Source organism: Bos grunniens, chromosome 16 (genome assembly GCF_055505025.1).
Source record: "Bos grunniens cultivar Pamir isolate PY7600 chromosome 16, Bosgru_T2T1.0, whole genome shotgun sequence".
Taxonomy (NCBI): Eukaryota; Metazoa; Chordata; class Mammalia; order Artiodactyla; family Bovidae; genus Bos; species Bos grunniens.
Genome location: NC_141180.1, coordinates 61,317,497 through 61,337,470, shown reverse-complemented (window position 1 = coordinate 61,337,470; position 19,974 = coordinate 61,317,497). Strand labels below are relative to the sequence as shown.

At 36.7% G+C, this 19,974-nt stretch overlaps 1 protein-coding gene across 4 annotated transcripts in view; it reads right to left on the bottom strand.

Moving 5' to 3' along the window:
* Positions 1–19,974, bottom strand: part of USH2A (usherin) — a 300,571-nt gene that overhangs the window by 240,938 nt on the left and 39,659 nt on the right. Inside the window, exon 5 of one of the 4 annotated variants that reach the window (XR_015143631.1) lies at positions 10,088–10,450. The exons of the other annotated variants lie outside the window; for them this stretch is intronic. The gene's annotated coding sequence lies outside the window, so the exon portion shown is untranslated. Of the gene's footprint in view, positions 1–10,087; positions 10,451–19,974 lie in introns of those variants that run through there. 4 annotated transcript variants of the gene reach the window in all.

Genomic DNA, 19,974 nt, shown 5'->3' with positions numbered 1-19,974 from the left:
ATAAAAGCAGTTTTTTACACATGTCATGAGGCATTTGCACAGGGTCTTGTTCTCAGTCAGACCAAAATGCAAACGCCATGTTAACAGAGGCAGGAATCAAAAGAATGACACTGGAGGACAAGCCAGAATAACTTCTAAGCTGCTGACACCCCTGGCTGAGGTTCCTGCCAAGGAAACTCCTGCTGTTCTTCTGTGAGGAAACTTCTCCTTTCTCCTTTCGTAACTTATTATGCAGGTCTTTCCCTGCCTCCCCCTAGGTATTCGTCAAACAATCAAAGAGGTATTTGGAACTCCTTTATTTAAAGGCAAATCAGCTTTAATTTTATATGACAAATTTTCACAAAGCTATTTATAATTGCAGGGAAAAGGTAAAGATATAAAAAGCAGTGATGGAGCAGAATAAAACGATTAAAACGAGCTAAGGGTTCATTTCCTGAGTGCCCAGTGCAGATGAAAAAAGGAAAAAGTTTTTGGATGAAACTAATGGATTTAATTGCAAGCTTTAAGTTGAAAACTTCTAAATCCCAAGTCTTCCTACTCTACCAATTCTCACAGATAAAAGGGACCCACACAAAGGATGAGCATCATCTAAATTATAAATAAATGAACACTACTATGTATCTCCCTGCGTTTGGAAACTCAGCTGTTATTTACAATGTAGAGAAACGACAATGCGCGTGCACGCTCAGTCTTGTCTAACTCTTTTGCTACCCCCATGGACTGCAGCCCGTTGGTCTCCTCTGTCCACGGACTCTCCTAGGCAAGAACACTAGAGTGGGTTACCATTTCCTCCTCAAGGGGATCATCCTGACCCAGGGACTGAACCCAAGTCTCCTGTGTGCCCTGCATTGGCAAGCAGATTCTTTACCACTGAACCATCTGGGAAGCCCAGAGAAATGACAGCTCACTTCTGAAAGGATGTAAGGAATCATTCCTTCTATTATGAAAGTGTTGGTCGAGGTTGGCTCAACTTACTTCTACTAATTCACTTACATAGCATTTCTTCCAGGGATATATTTACTGAGTAGGATTTTTCTAATTACAAAAGAACAATTTTAAATATTAACTCTTATATTTAAACAGGGGAAAATTCTGAATCTGACATTAACTTCTTAACCTTTCTTTTCTCCATTTATGTACTCCCCAGTCATTTCTAAAAAGAGATTTACATGCTGAAAGATTTATACCTAATGGAACAGAAAGTAAACACACACCTTAAATAATTGGCCAATTTTCTTCAATACAAATACTCATCACATCCCTAATGAGGAAAGTATGGTATTTCTAAATACATTCAAATCTTGCCTCAAACACATTTTTATTTAAAGAGAACAGTTTTTCTATACATCTTCCCTTTAGAACCACTGGAAATAATTTAGTTTTTATTTTAAAATATAGCCAAACATTTCCCCTAATGCTCAGGTATCAGGTGGACAAAATAATAGTGACTTACATTTACATCTTGCTTCTCAACTGTCAGTACATTTACTGGCTGTCAGTAAAAGAGAAAAATTTAAAAATTGACTGTCAGTTTTAAAAAAGGGTAAGAAAGAGAAAATATACCAGCAAATGTGGAGAAAATAATTTTGAAAAATATTTTACCCATTTCAGGTGTCTTTCACCAATGTGAAATGTATAACTACGCAATTTGAATTGTTTGATGTCTTAAAATCGTAGATTCTAGAGAAGATGGAAATGCCTGGGTAAAACATGTTTACTTTGAAATCACTATTTCCAAACTAGGTTGAGGCAGATGTAAACAAGACTGCCATTCACCTAGTCAAATAAAGGGATTCTGGAGCTTTGCAGTGTTATTTATATAGAACAGGGGACTTAGACTCAGATTATTAGATCTATGCATCCCTTAAATTTTCCAATCAAATTACTGATGAATTTACCATAACTAAAAAGTTGAGCATATAATACTATAATGAAGAATGAATTCACACCATAACTGCACCTCCTCCAGAACATAAAACCCCAATCTTAGTTATTTCTCAATCTAAACATTCAGAAATTGCAGCAGAGTTTGTTCTCTTATAATGTATTGGGTTATATGTATTTTTTAATTCAATGAAAATATTTTAAACATTTAATCTAAATTATATTCATTTTCAAAGGCTAAATATTCTTGAAATGGAGAATTCTATACCTAAGTTTTTAAGATAATTCATGGACCTAAATAAATAAGATAAAGAAATAACGATATAGCAAATAAATGTGTACCTATTTTCTTAGTATTTATAACCACAACAAACTTTGAAGATTTTAAGTTTATTAGAGATGTAAGAAATCTCCCATCACTTTGGTATTTTCCTGCTTCAGTGGTGAAATTGCCGATCAAGAAGACTCTTTAAATTTAATCATCATTCATCTAATGTAATGAAATTAAATCTGGGCATATTATTTTTATTAAAATAATGAAATTGAATCATTACAGCATTCTGTCCAGAGATAACAAGTGGACGATGGACGAGAACATCAGCTGTGAATATATTTAAATATAGATTTACACATGCAGTATTAGGGAAGGTAAAAACAGGCTATGAAATAAACATTAGGCATCAACTCTAAGCTCACTGTCAAGAGTACGCCCAAGCTTCTAACCACAGAGTTCAGCTGAAGGTAACTATCTGTCAAATGTAATCTGTGCAAGTGAATATGCTTAAGCTGGTGCTATGAATCAACCAAAATTGCTTTGGTCTTATTGACATTCAATTGCGAGAAGTTGCAGCTCATCCCGTCCAATAGACAGTCTGACAACACCAGGAGTGCTTCCCATGACAGAAAGCTTTAAATATAGATGCAACTATCATCAAAATACACATGGACCTAAACTTTATGATCCTTCAAAGCATCTTTTGCAATTGGTCAGGCAGTCATCAGCTGGTCATAGAAGCCCCAAGATCCCATCTCGTCGCCCTAACGTCTGCCAGCTGGCTCAGTTAACAAACCATTATTAATCTTGAAAAAAATAATGAATATAGATTTGATTGACAGGTAAAGTCCTCCTGGATTAGTAGGAGTGTTCCTGTTGCATTGTGCTTAACCCCACTTCTTCGCTTTGCAGGTCTGCCTTTTATCTTTTCTACCATTTGAGACTTGCCCCCAATACATCTTAATAAATAATAACCTGGCATGCAGGAAGAAATCCAGAGGGTCAATTTTAGACAATGCCTTGCAGATATTTTTTGACATGTATTGAGTTTGCATAAGCACTGCATTATACAAACAAGAGAACTAAGGTGAGTGAGGTTAAATGACTTGCTTAGAGTTGTTTCCCCTTGGGCACTGTGACCTCTCAAGCAGATTCTGCCGGGGCCCATATGCTTTTGTTCCAGGTCTTAATCTTATATTGAACAAACTTTCCATTTCTTTCCTGTCTGGGCATATTTTCAACTAAGAAAAATGTGTTGAGTTACAAACAAGTCGTGATGCTCTGCTCACCTCTGCTAAATACCGTCAATCGCTCTGTACCTTGGTCATTTCATCTGTACCTTCTTCATAGGGTAGTTCATAAAATGACATGTAAAACCCTTGACTCCATAAGAAACCAGCAGACATAGGTGGGTAGATTGATATTTTCATTTCTAAAGTACCTAAGTAAATACTTTGCTGTTCCTCTAAGAGCTTATCATTTAAGAGAAATTGCACTGTTGAGAACAAATCTTTACAGGACATAAGGAAAGTATATGACCTACCACATTATCTTAAAAAAAAAAAAAACCAGTAGAGTAGCTTCCTGAACTCTCACACTAGTCCCTTTATTAGCAATAGTCTTTGCCTTTTTCAGGGAACATATTACTTCTTCAAGACCTACCTTGAACTTTGAAGCTACATGGAAAAAATTGTGATGCAATGTTAACTTAAAAAGGGAAAGGTGGGGTAGACCAAAGTATATATTCACTAAGGATCTGCTTTGGTTAGAACTATCTAAAATATGCGCATGAGACCGGAGGGAATTACATTAGTTTAATGACAGAATTATTGGAGGGGATTGTTGGGTTCATCATTTTTCTTATTTATTTTCTAAGTATTCTAAAATATTGATTTCATCACAGATACAGAGAATAAACTAGTGGTTTTCAAAGGGGAGCAGGTTGGGGCAAGGATGGCATGGGAGACTGAAGTTAGCAGATGTAAGTTATTATATATAGAATGGCTAAACAACAAGGTCCTACTGAATAGTACAGGGAAATATATTCAATACCCTATGATAAAAACACAATGAAAAAGAATATTAAGAAAATGTATATATAAATATACTGTACAGCAGTAATTAACACAATATTTTAAGTCAACTATACTTCAATCAAAATAAAAATTAAAGAATATTGATTCTCTAACTATAGTGATTTTTTTTAAAAAATCTCATTGTTAACCAAAAATTATTTTTGAACAATCTCTACCCAACCTTCCCACATTGTTTCTTTTCTCCTCTGTATAGCTTCTTAGGGACAGGGACAAGGGACTTAGCATCTGCGCTCACCTCAAGACCTCTCACAAAGTGTTGTAGGTACAGCAGATATCTAGTTTATTTTACACTCAAAAAAAAAAAAAATGTGTTCTGGGCAAAACTGTCTTTTTAATTTATTTTTTAATTGCAGCATAATTGCTTTATAATGTGTTGATTTCTGCTGTACAACTATATGAATCAGCTATTTGTATACATATGTATCATCTCCCTCTTGGACCTCCCTCCCACCTCTTCCATCCCACCCCTGTAGATCGTCACTCTTGACTTGTTTCCTAGGACCGTGGCCACAGAGGTTCTTTTCAAGTATTACATGTGAAAATGGAAGATGCATCCACCAATCCTGACTTTTACACCTGCTTTTTCATCAAGCACTCTGTGGCCTTGCTTGAGTCAGCTGCCCTTGTGTCACCAGAGACAAAAAAGTCCCTCCTGCCTACAGGTAAAACATAAAGTTTCTCAACAATCTTATTTACATAGTTTTTTTCCCCCCACAATTTTCTTACTTTCTAGCAAATATTTAAATTGAAAATTTAATCAAAGAAGTTCCAAAAGTTCTAAAATCACATATATTAAAGATAAGGTTCCTAAGTACAACACTTTCCATGTTAAGTGCTTGCAAGGAAAACACACTAAATCGGACTTAGCATTTTCAGGTTTAGTTATTTTGAGTGTTTTAGACTACTAGTTAGTTTCCATGTGGCTTTTTATTTATTTCTGGAGTTAAAAAATGTTATGGCTTTTGATGTTTTTATTGTCTCATATGGAAGATGTCATAAATATTATTAATGGACTGAAAATAATTTTTATAAAATATTAAAAATTAGAAAGCATCTTACAAGTCTTCTGATTCTGACCAAGACAGAGTAAGCCCACTTCAGCCTCTATTTCCTTGCAATTACCACCAAAAACCCTGAACAAAATACAAAAAGCAATGACCTGAAGATTCTGAAAAATGAACCAAAGCAAACAGATTGTGGAAACGAGGCATAACCTAAAGAACTGAAAACTTCTGACTTGTAAAAGACATTGTTGAAAGAATGGGAAGACAAGCTACAGACCAGAAGAATATCTGGAAAACTAACAACTGTCAAAAAGTTCATATGCAGAATACATAAAAAACCATTGAACGTACCTAATAAGAAAACAAAGAACACATGTTTTTTAAATGGGAAGATCTGAACAATACTTCACCAAAGAAAATACATGGAGGATGCACATAAAAGCTGCTTGATGTCAGCAATCTCCAGGGAAATGCAGACCAAAAGCACAATGAGATAACAATAAGTGTCTATCAAAAGAACGGCTGGCTAAGTACAGGTAGGTTGGTAGATGGGTAGGTAGAGAGACCAACCATATTAAGTTCTGGCAAGGATACAAAGCAACTAATCTCACATTTTGCTGGTGGGAATACAAAATGAGACAGCCACTTTGGAGAAAAGTTTGGCAATTTCTGAAAAATGTAAGCATATAGCTACCATAGGAGCCAGGCATTCTACTGCTAGATACTTACTCAGATAACAGATCAGAGGTTGATGGGGGTTGGGAGTGGAAAGAGGGCAGTGACTATAAAAGGGCAGCACAGAGGAATATGTGGAGGTTCCAGATCTCTTTCATATGTTGACTGGCTGGTGATTACATAACTATTACGGTCCCATGATAGTGCATTTGCCTAAAGGAATAGAACTGTACACCAAAAAGGGAACAAATTTGCTATATGTAAATATATTTTGAGCTGTTGTTATTTAGACTCTAAGTCATATCTAACTCTTTGTGACCCCATGGACTGTAGCCTGCCAGGTCCTCTGGGAGTTCCCAGGCAAGAATATTGGAGTAAGTTGCCATTTCTTTCTCTAGGGAATCTCCCTGATTCAGGGGTCAAACCCAGGTCTCCTGCTTGGCAGGCTGATTCTTTACCACTGAGCCACCAGGGGAAAAAATAAAAAAGCACCTTACAAATATGTGATAACAAACAACCTTTTCAAAAACCTTTAATAGAATAGATAACTAACAGACTTTTTATAGAAATGTCAAATATCACCTGCAAACGTCTCCCAATTGTCAATTTGGCCAATGGTTTCGATCATCAAATTGAGGTACTAATAACTGATCCAGCATGAATGTATGCTAAGTCACTTCTGCTGCCGCTGCTGCTAAGTCACTTCAGTCGTGTCCTACTCTGTGTGACCCCATAGACGGCAGCCCACCAGGCTCCCCTGTCCCTGGGATTCTCCAGGCAAGAACACTGGAGTGGGTTGCCATTTCCTTCTCCAATGCATGAAAGTGAAAAGGGAAAGTGAAGTCACTCAGTCGTGTCTGACTCTTAGCGACCCCATGGACTGTAGCCTACCAGACTCCTCCGTCCATGGGATTTTCCAGGCAAGAGTACTTCAGTCGTATCCAATTCTGCAACCTCACGGACTACAGCTTGCCAGGCTCCTCTGGCCATGTGATTCTCCACACAAGAATACTGGAGTGGGTTGCCGTGCCTTCCTCCAGGGGATTGAACCTTCCTCTCTTACCTCTAACCAGCATTGACAGGTGGGTTCTTTACCACTAGAGCCACCTGGGAAAACCAACAACTGACCCAGACATTTAAAATCCTATCTGATCTCACACCTTAACTCTATGTCACCCTCAAAACACTCAGACTTGTAAGGCTGTTTCCCTTTTTAAATCGACTATTTACTGAAATCCTATTATTTTCATATAAATGAAACTCCTCTTTTAAACATTTCCGATGCTAACAATTCTGTGCACTTTATTTAAACAGAAATTTTTAACAATCAACTTAAACTTGGATCAATTTTTGAGCCAAAATATAGTATGTTGCTAATTCAGAGTTCTTATCAGCTATCCTTAGAAACTGCAGAAGCCTATTTTTAGAATTCCTTTCTGTTTCCATTTTTCTTATTTTTTGGCTTTGATAAACATCGCTCAATTATGTATGGTTAACCTTAAGTCCAAGTCTTTTCTGTACAGGCTTAATATCATACATTATGTCTCTCAAAAAAAGACAGAAATCACCTTGCAAACTATAAGGAAATAGCTAATAAAAATCTAAAACCAAGAAAGATGGTTTTGCCTCTGAGGAGTCACATAGCCATGTCTGAAGACACTTTTGATTATCACTGGGCTAGAGGGAGTTAGATGCGTGGGAGATTTGTTAGTGATATCTATTGATAGTAGGCAGAGGCCAGGATTGACAATAAACATCCTACAACCTACAGGATAGCCCCCACAACACAGAATTAGACTGTCCAAAACATCAAAAGTACTGATACAGAAAATAAACTAGTGGTTACCAGTGGGGAGAGGACACAGAAAAGGAACAATATGGGGGGGGGTGAGATTAAAGAGATCCAAACTATTAGATATGGGCTTCCCTGGTGGCTCAGACAGTAAAGAATCTGCCTGCAATGTAGGAGACCCAGGTTCGATCCCTGGGTCTGCAAGATCCCCTAGGGAAGGAAATGGCTACCCATTCCATTATTCCTGCCTGAAAAATTCCATGGACAGAAGAGCCTGGCAGGCTACAGTCCATCGGGTAGCAAAGAGTCAGACATGACTGAGTGACTAACACTTTCACTTTCAACTATTTTATATAAATTCCATGGATATGTTCTACAACATAGGAAATATAGCCAATATCTTACAATAACTATACATGTAGTATGACTTTTATCAATTGTGAACACTATATTGTATACCTGTAATTTATGTAATATTACATAATACATCAACTGTACTTCAATTTGAAAAAAAATATATACCTCAGATTGAGAAACGCTGCCCCAAAGCAATCACATATTCAAGAACATGACATATACTAATGAAAACATGAGCATAAAATCAAAAATTCAGGTAATTTCTAGGCGTTTCACTTATTCTCTAATGACTCTATAGCTACACACATACATAGTAGATTTTTCAATATTAAGAAGCAGTAACAGTACTTTCTCTATTACCCATTATACAAACATGCAAGACTGTACCATTTTAAGAAATCCACCAAAAGTTTTCAATAAAAATAAATGTCATATGATTTCAAGAAACAGAAAGTCATAAGAAATTGAGTCAGAGTGCAAGGGAATCTATAATCAGCAACTTCTTGCATGCAAACACAGTTCGATTTTTAAGGAATAACTCAATAAGCAAACCTAATACATTTTTAATTATGCTAAATCTAAAACTCCACATGAATTTTCTATGATTCTGTTTGAAACAGTATAAAACCTGTATTTGCTAGTTTAAGTTTTACATGAGAGCTTCCACTACATATTTAAAAAGCAAGTCATCTATCATTAATGCTCAGTTATACTAGAGTTAATGATTTAGGACAGGGTGTTTAATAGGTCACAACAAAAATTAACAACAGCTAATAATTATAGATGCTGATTTGGATAAGCTCTCACTAATTAATAGAAGAATTTATCCTTGGTATTTATTTTAACTGCAGTCAAGCATTGCTTATTATTTTAATCACTACATGAACCAGTTATACATGGTACAAATGAACGTCAAACTACATATATTAACACAAGAAACTCCCAGTCATGAGATCTGCAAATAATAACAATTGTTTTTCCATCATGATAACCCTATGTCCCTATTCACAAATCATATAAACTAGTTATGGTCATTTTAACATGGAAAAAGTCTTGAGGGGTCACAAGCACCACTTCAACACGTGAAAGTGGGTTAGTCACTCAGTCGTGTCTGACTCTGTGTGACCTCATGGACTGTAGCCCACCAGGCTCCTCTGTCCATGAGATTCTCCAGGCAAGGACACTGGAGTAGGTTGCCATTCCCTTCTCCTCAACATTTGAAGTTGCTTCAAAAAAGGCAGATATGCCAAAATTAATTGAAACAAAATGTTTAAAAGTACAGACTGCATTATCTCCCTGAACTCCACTTTATGTTTAATATGAAATAGCAATTTCTCTTTCCCCTATGGTGTTCCTGGTCATGTAAATTGGCTCAAATGTTGACACACTGATGCCAAGTTAAAAGCTGCTCTTGAATAAAGTCTTTCTAACTGTGAATGAATCTTGGACTTGCCCACAGGAAAGGGATGGGTCTCTGCCAGCAGCAGTAGTTGTGATAATCAGCAGTAGTTATATGTCCAATCAAGGACACACCTTGTTGACTTATGTACTTACCTGGAATGATATTTGGTTCAAAAACCATTTCAACCTTTTAACTTCAATTTTGACAAAAGAGTTTCTGAAGAATGTTAAGAGAATCTACAAATGCTCACCCATAGGTTTCTCATCAAGCATTTTATAATTCGCCAGTACACCTGAACACTGCTGCAACTTAGGTCAAATTTTTATTTGTAAACAAGACCATGTCTAGCTTTGTCAGAACTGACTTTGCAGTATTTGACCAGTGTATCTTTTTCCAATATCCAACTCACTTTACAGAGGATTCTTTCTTACTTCCCACCCATTTTAGCCAACTGCTCTGCTGTTACACAGCTGGATGGGATTGGGGGCAGGGAGGTCCCAGAGGGAGTGGATATATGTATACATATAGCTGATTCAAAGCAGAGACATAACTTTGCCAACAAAGGTCCATCTAGTCAAGGTTATGGTTTTTCCAGTGGTCATGTATGGATGTGAGAGTTGGACTGTGAAGAAAGCTGAGCGCTGAAGAATTGATGGTTTTGAACTGTGGTGTTGAAGAAGACTCTTGAGAGTCCCTTGGACTTCAAAGAGATCCAACCAGTCCATTCTAAAGGAGATTGTCCTGGGTGTTCTTTGGAAGGAATGACGCTGAAGCTGAAACTCCAGTACTTTGGCCACCTCATGCGAAGAGTTGACTCATTGGAAAAGACTCCGATGCTGGGAGGGATTGGGGGCAGGAGGAGAAGGGGACGACAGAGGATGAGATGGCTGGATGGCATCACCGACTCGATGGACATGAGTTTGAGTGAACTCCGGGAGTTGGTGATGAACAGGGAGGCCTGGCGTGCTGCAATTCATGGGGTCGCAAAGAGTCGGACACAACTGAGTGACTGAACTGCACTGATAGCTGATTCACTTCATTGTATAGCAGAAACTAATGCAACATTGTAAAGCAACTATACCCTAATTTTTAAAAAGAGAATAAATGTAATGAAGAGTTTATAATAAATAACAAGCATTTTAAAATGGTGGACAAGGTCCCCTTTAAAAGATTGTGACTTTTGGTTCTGATAAAGAACCAGAATAATCCCATTCCTCCCAGGTCCTCTCTCTACAATTTAAAACCCTGGGCACAACACGACAAACAAGTATGGGAGGACTCTTCAAGGTGGGAAGAAGGCAAAAAAACTTTGGGACCTCAGGATCTGAGAAACAACATGGCAGTAAATCCCCTAAGTTTTCTTATTAGTACTCATATTCCCTAGACGGAGCATTCCAGAAGCATCTATCCTAGAATTACAATAGGCACAGGTAAAATAAGTTCCAAGAAAAGTCTAATTCTCCTAGATAAAGGACCAGGAAGTGGTGGCCTAAAATAAAAGGGCTTTTAGGCAATGTCTACCCTACTTCCGCCAAACACCAATGGAAAAATTACAAACACATTAATACACACTCTCTCATAGTTCTAACAAAGCCCATCAGAGGGCTAATATTTCACCCTACCCTCCCAACCCAGCAGAAGCATGCCGCAGTACTTTGAGTCCCCTATGTGGTAGAACTGACAGAGCCATTCAGAGAGCTCACCTTCCTTTGCCCCTGGCGAAGCAGCCAATGTCCTCCTGCAGGGCGGTGCTGTAAACCCAGCAAGGAGCTGCTCTGCCCTTCTCCACTTCAAAAAAGCAAGCAACTCTCCAATTTAAAGGTAGAGGTAGTATTGATGGGAAAGAGTAAGGAACTTACTTTCTATCCTCTGCTCCATGGAAGGAGGTAATATTCTAACCGCCTTCCAAAAGAGTATGCCTTTTGGAATACTCTTTTGGGGGAGCTGATCTGCCACCCCCACCTGCCTGAGGCAGGTTGTACTTCAATTCTTCACCAGGGGAACGTCACCTCAGCCCAGCAAGGACTGAGACTCCAACTCTACCCTCCCATCTGACAACAAGGAGACATGATGAGGTGGGGCAAAGAAGGGTACATCAGCATTTCACTTCCTCCGCCCATGTCATGTCCTGGCAGGAGCTGGCCCATCACATTCACCCAGCATCAGTATGACTGAAAATGACGTGTGCGTCAGGGCCCATCAGCACTTTACCTCCCCCAACCCTTGGTGTCAGGGGAGCCCAGTTGAGAACCGTACATCTATACCTTCTTCACGGTATGACCAAATGCAGTGATGTGAATCCGGGCTAGTCTGTACCCAAGTTCCCATCCCTCTCCCACCAAGTGAGCAGGGCCTAGTGGAGAGGTAAGCTGAGCCCCCATCCCTGGTGTTAGTTAGACTGAAGGATGTAGTGTGAGGAAGGACTGGTCAGTATTCCACCACCCTCTTCACTTCCTTGTGAAGTGAACCCAGTGGGAAGCTGAGCCTCCTCTTACACCTGGCATCTGTAAGGCAGAATAAGGTGACAGGGGAAGGATTCTTGACCTTCCACCACCCTCTTCCCTGGTGTCAGTAGAGACCAGCAGGAAGCTGAGCTTCCACCACCCTAAAGCTACAAAGTGGTGTGAGTTAGCAATGTGCTTTCCCCGCCCTGGTGGCAGTGAGGCTCAATGGGCATATATCCGGAGAAAACCATAATTCAAAAAGATACCTGCACCCCTATGTTCATTGTAGCACTATTTACAATAGCCAAAACATGGAGACAACTTAAGAGTCCATCATAGATGAATAAAGAAGATATGGTGTGTAACGGTCCACTGTGTGTGTGTGTATACACTTAACATATAGAAGTATATAATGTAATTATATATAATATATGTAATATATATATATTGCTTAGGCATAAAAAAGAATGAAATAATGCCATTTGCAGTAACATGGATGGACCTAGATATTGTCATACTAAGTGAAGTCAGACAAAGACAAATATCACATGATACAACATGTATGTGGAATCTTTAAAGAAATAACACAAATGAACTTATTTACAAAATAGAAACATACTCACAGACTTCAAATACAAACTGATGGTTACCAAGGTGAAATGTGGGTTAGGGGGAGACTGAAAGATTAGGCATTTGTGTATTAACATATACACACTGCTATATAAAAATAGATAAACAAGGACCTACTTATAACACAGGAAACTCTACTCAGTATTCTGTAATAACCTAAATGGGAAAAGAATCTGAAAAAAATGGATATATGTATATGTACAACTGACTCACTTTGTTGTATACCTGGAACAGAACATTGTAAATCAACTGTGCTCCAATATAAAATAAAAAATAGAAAAATACATCACTCAGATACAACCAGGTGCTACCAGTAGGTGGCCCAGTTCACTGAGGAGGCGTTTGAAGTGCTAAACTTCCAACCCTTCATCTGTAATAAAGCAGTGTGGGTCAGTGAGGTGGTGGTGACAGGAGCAAGTGGGAAGCTAAGTGTATACATCCACCTGGCCATTGTACCTTATCTCAACAGGGGGTCAACCTAATAATAAAAAGAAGAGTAAAGTGGAGCCAGAGTCTCAGAACACAGTATCTAAAATGTCCAGAGGAAAATAAAAGTACTTGTCATACCAAGAACCAGAGAAACTATGACTTAGAATGAGAACAGAAAATCTACCAATACAACACTGAGATGAATCAGATAGTCGAATTATTTGATAAGATTTAAAAGCATAGAAGTGCCCCTGGAAGAAGTTGTGAACTCTCAAGGTGAATGAAGAAAAAGAAAGTCTCAGCAAAGAAATAGAAGTTATAATAAAAGATTAAAATGGAAATTAAAGCATTTTTAAAAAGCCACTGAAACAACAATTAAAAAAAATTTGCTGTATGGACTCAAGAGTAAAGTTAAGATTACAGGATAGAAACTAAACTTGAGGGCAGATCAACAGTGTTTATATAGGTTAAATAAAAGAGGAAAAAAGAGATTAAAAGAAATAAAATGAAGAGCACCTCACAGATCTGAGAGACAATAACAGAAGAGTTAATATTGGGATAATTAGAATCTTGGAGACGAGAGCGTGGATTGAAAATGTATTCAAAGAAATATTGTCTGAAAACACTGAGAAACAGCAAAAGACATAAACATACAGAATCAAGAGGCTGAGCAAACTCAGGATAGATAGTAGGATAATACCAAAGACATTCACACCAAGGAGTTCAATATTAAACTTCTGAAAACACAAAGAAAAACTGAAAGTAGCCACAGGAAAATGATGTGAAACTTATTAGGGAATATCAATTCCAATTAAAACAGGTTTCTCACCAGAACGATGGAGGCCTGAAGGAGGGCCACAACATTTTTCAAGTGATGACAGAAATTAACTCTCAATCACAAATTTTACATTCAGCCAAAAATATCCTTTAGAAATAAATGGAAACTCAACACATTCTCAGTTGAAAAAAACTAATAAATTTTGTTTTCATCAGTCCTACTCTTAAAGAAGGACTAAAGAAAGTTACTTAGAAACAAAATGATAATAGAAGGTTTAGAGCTTAAGAAAGAAAATAAAAACATCAGAATGAGTAATACTAAGGGTAAATATATAAACTATCCTTATCATGAGTTTATTAAATAACATTTGATGGCTGAAGAAAAAACTATAACACCATCTGTTGTGGTGCTCAATGTATGGAGAGGAAACAGTCAAGGTAACTATACTTAAAATCAGGGTAGGTAAAGGGACCTAAATGGGAGTGAAACTTCTATACTTCACCAGAAGCGACAAAACATCAATGCCAGTAGACTGTGACAAGTTAACTATATATACTGTAATACCTAAGACAATAAAAACACTATAATCAAAAATGTCATAAGTAAAAATGAATTCTAGAATGGGCCCAAGTAACCTACAGCAAAGTAAGAAAAGAGGAGAAAAATTTAAAAAAAAACAAAAAAACAAATGACAAAATTGCAGACATAACTCCATCATATGATTAAGCTTAGATGTAAATACACCAAATAAATTGCAAAGATTGGTAGAGAGGATTAAAAGATAATATACAGATAATCAATATATATGAAGAATATATAAACACACACACATTTTATATACACACACACACACACACACATAATACAAGCTACACAACAGTAGAATATACATTAATTCTAAGTGCTCACAGAACATTCACCAAGAACATTGGGCCATTTTTTTTAAAAATTCAAGAAAATTTAAAGAACTGAAATCAAATAGTGCTTTTTTTCTGACCACAATGTATTCAAATGGAAATCAATACCAGAAACATAATTTTTTTTAATCTTCAAAAGCTCAGAAATTAGACAACATACCTGGAATTAAAGCATGCATCAAAGAGGAAGTCTCAATAGAAATAAAAATAAATAGAACTGAATAAAAACGAACATACTAAAATATCTATGACACAGCCAAAATGGTACAGAAGTGAATATTTACAGCACTGAATTACACATTAAATTACAGCAGAAGCCTATTGCTTTAAGAAGCCTATTGCATTTAAGAAGAGAAAGGTCTAGAAATATTAATCTGAGTTTCTACCTCAAGAAACCCCAGAAAAAAGAGCAAAATAAATGCAAACTGTTAGGTAGGTAGAATAGGAAAGAGGAGTCCAGAATGGCGGTGGTTAAAAGACAAATAAGGGAAAAGCCAAGAAAATAGAAGCAAGGAAGTTCCCAGTACCCGAGTGAGAACCTCAGGTAAAACAAAAAGTCCTCCTGGCTAGCCCAATTTTCACAGGGCAGGCTCAGGGGGAAGAGAAAAAAACATATAAAAAGAAGAGCCAAAATTGGGCCAGGGGGCGTCTTTTCTTTTGGGTCCGCTTGCCCTCATGCCTCAAGGATGTATTTTCCTTTGCTTGCTAAATAAAACTGAGCTGTAACACGGAGTTGTAACACTGGTCTATACAAGGAAATTACACAGGACTGTAACATTGGTCCATCTGTCGTTTCAAATTTTTGTTTCAATGAGACAGAACCAAGGAAATTACACACTCCCCCATCAAAATCAAGCAAATGAAAAGAAATAATAAATATAAAAGCAGAAATCAATGAAATTGAGGATAGGTAAACATTAGAGAAAAGTCAAGGAAACAATTTGGTTTTTCAAAAATATCCATTAAACTGATAAACTTCCAGCAAGACTGACAATTATAAGAAGAGAGAAGATACAAATAATATCAAGAATGAAATAAGTGATATCACTTTAGATCCCATAACCAGTTAAATGATAAGTGATAATAAAAAATAAATAATATTAAAATCACAAATTCAATTCACTTAAAATAGACTAGTTCTCTGAAAACCACAAACTACCTAAAATCAGCTGAGATAAAAATATACAATCCAAATGAAAGAAATTCAACTTAAATAAAAAGCTTCAGCAATGAGATCTCCAAACAACTTCACTATACCTGAAGATGTCTATCAAACATTTAAGAAAGAACGAACGCTAATTTTACATAATCTATTTCTGAAAACAGAATAGGAGGGAACACTTCCCAACTCATTTTATGAGGATCACTCTAACCTAATAGTAAAATATAGGACAAGAAAGGAAAATTATGGATCAATACAGCTCACAAATGTAGATGGAAAAATCTTAAGAATACTAGTAAATCAAATCAAGCCGCATATATAAAGAATCATCATAACCTAGTTGAATTTATTTCAGACACATAAAGTTGGTTCAACATTTGGAAATCAGCCAGTGATCACCCACTTTAATAGGCTAAAGAAGAAAAATATCAATTGATGTAGACAAGATCTTTAACAACATCCAACACTCATTATGATGAAAATTTTTAGTAAATCAGCAATAAAGGGAAATTCCCTCAACACGATAGCTAATATTATACTTACTGGTGAAATCTGAATCCTTTGTCCCTAAGATTAGGAACAAAGCAAAGATGTTTGGCATTATCACTCTTACACAACATAATACTAGAAATTCTAGCTATTGCAACAAAGAAAAAAAAAAACGTACAGATTGGAAAGAAACTACTCCTAATTGCAGACAACATGATTGTCTATGTAGAAAATCCCAACAAATTACAAAATAATTTTCAGAACTAATACGTTAAGTTTTTAAATACAGAATTAAGCCCCCTAAATTAATAAGGTTTCTACATACTAACAAAAATACGTGAAAAGTGAAGTCGCTCAGTCATGTCCGACTCTTTGTGACCCCATGGACTGTAGCCTAACAGGCTCTGCTGTCCATGGGATTTTCCTGGCAAGAGTTCTGGAGTGGGTTGCCATTGGAACTAAAATTTAAAATCTGATCAATTTCAATCACTTCAAAGAAAATTAAACACTTATGAATCAACTTAGCAAAACATACACAGGATTTGTATGCTCAGAATTACAAAATGCCTATAAAAAAAATCAAAGATTTAAATAGGTTATCTATCATGTTCATTTATTAGAAGATTCAGCATCATAAAAGATGGTAATTCTCCCCAGGTTGATCTATAGATGTAATGAAATTCCTACCAAAATCCCAATAAAACATGTGGTAGACACAGGTAAACTTATTCTAAAATTTATATGAGAAGGCACAAGCCCTGTTGCTGCTGCTGCTAAGTCGCTTCACTCAGGTCCAACTCTGTGCAACCTCATAGACGGCAGCCCACCAGGCTTCCCCATCCCTGGGATATTCCAGGCAAGAACACTGGAGTGGGTTGCCATTTCCTTCTCTAATGCATGAAAGTGAAAAGGGAAAGTGAAATTGCTCAGTCGTGTCTGACTCTTAGTGACCCTATGGACCGCAGCCTACCAGACTCCTCCATCCGTGGGATTTTCCAGGCAAGAGTACTAGAGTGGGTTGTCATTGCCTTCTCCAGGCACAAGCCCTAAAAATATGTTAAAAAATTAAATCTGTGGTGAAGTAAGACACAAGGTGGGTATGTTTATAAAAGGGGAGCTCAGGGCAGTCTTTTGGTAATGGAACTGTTCTTTATCTTGATTATGATGGAGCCACAAATCTACATATGTGATAATATTATATGGAACTATACACACAAGGGCTTCTCAGGTGGCTCAGTGGCAAAGAATCCACCTGCCAATGCAGAAGGTGCAGGTTCGATCCCCGGGTTGGGAAGATTAAGGAAATGACAATCCACTACAGTATTCTTGCCTGAGAAATTCCATGGACAGAGGAACCTGGTGGGCTATAGTCCATGGGGTCACAAGAGTCAGATATGACTTAGCAACTACATAACAACAACACACACACAAACAAGTGCAAGAAAAATGGGAAATCTAAATAAAGTGGGTGGATTAGATCAATGTCAGTATCCTGGCTCTGATATTATACTATAGTTTTGCAAGATATTACTGGGGATAAGGGATATTTGAGATCATTCAGTATTATTTCTCATGAATGCTTACAAATATACAATTATCTCCAAATAAGTTAATTAAACATAAAGAAGCACTATCTAGACGGGATCTCTCCAAGTTTAGTGCTCCTCAGTTTTCAGAATTTCTGGGGTCTCACTTCTCTTTGATATTTATAAAAGCCTTTTTCCACAAACTTTGAGATTTTCTGCCTGCAATTGTTAGAGGTGTTTTAGGGGATTAAATAATGGCCACCATTTGTCCCAATGCATATTCCCACAGAACTCATCTTATTTCCAGCTCTCTTGTTTTTTTCTTCTAGCTACCTCTCATTCAACCCAAACATTGAACCCAACTCTTTTCTATAGATTCCCTAAAGTGCCAACCCCTCCCCGCAAATAGCTAGCTATAATTGATGTGGGGCAGATAACTACAATACCACAAGGGATTTGCATCCCAGAAAACATCTTAAAATTGCATACTACATATCCATAATCTAGGTTTTCTTGGTCATCCCCACCACAGTGAAATTGGCATGGCCTGAGTCTCCTCTTCTGAGCCTTGGGCTCTGGCTCTCCTCCCCTCCCCCCACCCTCAACTTGACCACCTTCTGACCTTTTCCCTTCTTTTCTTTTCCCTTGCTCTCCTTAAACTGAGAACCATGAAAACTAATCATAAACCAAAAAATCCAACTATTTTTTCTACTTCTAGAATATACAATTTTTTCTGAGACTACTTCATGTAATCTTTAGAAAGTAAAATGAAGCTGCTTTTCCTAATATGCTTATTATATATATATATATATATAAATAAATACACACACACATATAAATACACAAACATGACTTAGCAACTTGGCACACAATTATACACATATTTATCATGTATATATAATTTTTAAATATCACTTTTCTCTGTTGTAGTTAAGATAATGGGAAGACTAGCATATCCATTAAAGCCTTTCCATTCTTGGGAAAGTTTTTATAATTTGACTATTCTTTCTTTGGCTCAGAGATATCTAAACTGGTATCTTGAACATATGCTCTTATTATGTATCCAGAACAATACAGCTGCTTGGAATATTTTTGAAGGTTGCATTTTAGAGAGAGAAATACCAGGGGAAATTGTATAGGAAAATAAAACTATTCAAGGCCATGTTTAAATAAAGTCATATTCTCTATTCCATTACCAAGCGATACATACCATAGGCCAAATTCTGCCCTAGGTTATATGCACGCTGCTCTTTCTGACTTTAGTGGGAATTGTTCATGTATAACTGAAGGCTTCAGTTAGCCCTGTGGGCACAGAAATGCCTACCCTCAAAAAAAGCAAAAATTATCTGTCTTACTATATTTGGCTTTTAGATGAAAGTGATATAATATAAATGACAATTCTATTAGATAATATAGGTTTTAAAAAGCACTACCATCAAATTTTAACCATTAAAAATTTGACAGAATTACCATAGTGGCATTTGCAAGACCAGAGATTGTTCAAACAGATAAGTAGACGCTGGAAAATACTTTTGGTTGCAATTTTCGATTTTAGTAGTATACAGAATAATGTGCACTATAATATTTGTATGTATTTTTCTTTTGTATATATCATGCATTTTATAGCTATTGGCTGAGAGTCAACCATTTTCTGGCAAGAAAAATTGCTAAATTTTTCAAACAGCAGTTTCTAAGTTTAAATGTTAATTTACCCATGGTTTGCTTTAGATTTTGATTTAGAGGTATTTTCAGAGGAAAGATCTTACTGAACTTAAATTTTTGCTATGAAATATTAGACTGATCACATTCAGACTTGTAAAGTCTAAACACTGCAATGAGAGACGTGATGATCTTTTTGCACATATTAACTAGACAAATATTTTCTTTTGATGTATACATGTATATTGTGTATATTCTAAGGTAAATAACAGTTATGAAACACAATGGATTAGAAGCAGGTGACAAAACATGGGTTGCCTGTCAGAGGGAGAAACAAAATAAAAATAAAAAATTCATAGCCCTATGTAAACTTCTAAGCCACTTTCTCCAGCCTTCTTTATTTAATACATGATATATTTCTTCCTAAGAAACTCAGACCCCTCTTACCCTTACAAG